Source organism: Gekko japonicus, unplaced genomic scaffold, assembly GCF_001447785.1.
Source record: "Gekko japonicus isolate JY-2015 unplaced genomic scaffold, Gekko_japonicus_V1.1 scaffold146, whole genome shotgun sequence".
Taxonomy (NCBI): domain Eukaryota; kingdom Metazoa; phylum Chordata; class Lepidosauria; order Squamata; family Gekkonidae; genus Gekko; species Gekko japonicus.
Window position 1 is genome coordinate 630,488 of NW_015167533.1, and position 2,274 is coordinate 632,761.

A 2,274-nucleotide genomic window follows, 5' to 3' on the forward strand; every position below is an offset into this window, starting at 1 on the left:
TTGCCGCGGCTGTTCAGGTAAGACCACCTCTGTCAGTGGTTCTTTTTTGCTGTGGGGTTTCCGGGGTTAGGAACAGATCAGGGATGGGTGCGCACCGCTTCCCAGATGTTGCGGTGAGATCACGCCCATTTGCTGCGGCCCTGATCCGTCCCTCTCCCGGGCCAAAACCCTCCGTGTGACCAGGACCTCAGAGCGGCTTACAAACTCCTTTCCATCCCCCTCCCCACAACAGACACCCTGTGAGGTAGGTGGGGCTGAGAGAGCTCTTGACAGAAACTGCTCTTTTTCAAAGACAGCTCTTATCAGAACTGTGGCTTGCCCAAGGCCGTCCAGCAGGTGCAAGTGGAGGAGTTGGGAATCAAACCCGGTTCTCCCAGATTAGAGTCTGCACACTTAACCACTACACCAAACTGGCTCCCATGTAGAGACCATGCGGCTGTCTCCCTCAACTGGACATGGGGTTGCCAACCTCCAGGTGGGGCCTGGAGATCTCCTGGAAGCACAACTGATCTCCAGGCAACAGAGATCAGTCCCCCTGGAGAAAATGGCTGTTGTGGAGGATGAACCCTATGGCAGTATACCCTGCTGAGCTCTCTTTCCTCCCCCAACCACACCCTTCTCAGGCCCCACCCACCCCAAATATCCAGGAATTTCTTCGGCCTGCCAGCTCTGGATTGGGAAATGCCTGGGGATGGGGGCGGAGCCTGAGAAGGGCGGAGTTTGGGGAGGGGAGGGACCTCAGCAGGGTACAACCACAATGCCACAGAGTCCACCTTCCAAAGCGACCCCTTTCTGCAGGTGAACTGATGTCTGTCGGTTGGAAATCCGTTGTAATCCCAGGCAATCTCCATCCACCAGCTGGAGGTCGGCAAACCTAGAATCCCCCAACCCAGGCAATCCTAGTTGTGAATACGGTTCCATTTTGCCACGGGCTTTATCTAAGAGATTATTTTCCTTTAAGTGTTAGAATGGCAGCTCTGTAGCTCCCAGAAAACCTCCCTCTTGTGGGAGTTCCCTCCCTGGCGATGGGGAATGAATGAGCCGGATTGCTCCCGTTCCGCACCGCAAATGGCATCGTGTGGGAGAACTGAGCGCCTCCTCCGATGAACGCAGAAGGCTGTTTGCCATCCGGTGCCAAAGATCTGTGTTAGCACGAGCATCAATGGGCTGTAGCTGCGGGAGGATGGATTAGCTCCAAGCCTGTTATAAATCTTTTACATCCTTATGATTCTTTCCCAAATGACAGAGGGCAGAGCAATTACCATCAGGGCCTTTCATCTCTCGTCCTGCCGTCTTCAGGCAGGACTGGGTTTCACCAGCAGACCACGTAGGCTACAGAATCGTTTCCCAGACCGTTTGAGGCTCGAAGTATATTAATGGAAAGCTTTCCATTCCTCAGGCTTCTTTTAGGGTAGCCAACCTCCAGGTGGGGACTGGAGAGACCCTGGAATTACAGTTGATCTCCAGAAGACAGGGGACAGTTCCCCGGGTAAAACAGGGCTGCTTGGGAGGATAGCCTCTGTGGCATTATACCCCGCTGAGGTCCCCGTTCCCAAATCTCCAGGAATTTCCCAACCTAGAGTTGACAACTCTAGGCTTCTTCAAAATCCTGTGATGTCTGGATCATACTGATTGTTCTCCTCTGTAGGGTTGCCAACCTCCAGGTGGGGCCTGGAGATCTCCTGCTATTACAACGGATCTCCAGGCAATGGATGCTTGTTCACCTGGAGAAAATGGCTACTTTGGACAGTGGACTCTATGGCAGGGGTGTCAAACTCATTTGTTATGAGGACCAGAACTGACATAAATGAGACCTTGTTGGGCTGGGCCACGTGTGTCATAAAATGTAGTGCCAGGTAGCAGAGATATAAACTTTATAAAGGACACAGACAAACACAATTAACTTTCACATTGTTTTCTTACTGAGAAAGACTGGATCATGAGGGCATGAACACAGTGAAAAGGGGGAGGGAACTCAGTTTCGCCCAGGAGAGCCTTGGCACACACTGTAGCAAGGCACAGAAAAGCTCATACCTTGAACAAAACTTCATTGGTCTTTAACAGGGCTTTTTTTGGTAGAAAAAGCCCAGCAGGAACTCATTAGCATAATAGGCCACACCCATCAGCAGAAACTCATTAGCATATTGGGCCACACCTCTGACAGCACAACTCATTGGCATATTAGGCCACACCCACATGTTACCAGAAGTGTGGTCATCCAGCCACACCCACCTTTTGCTTCTTATTCTGTTGACCTTGTTTGTTGTCAAAACC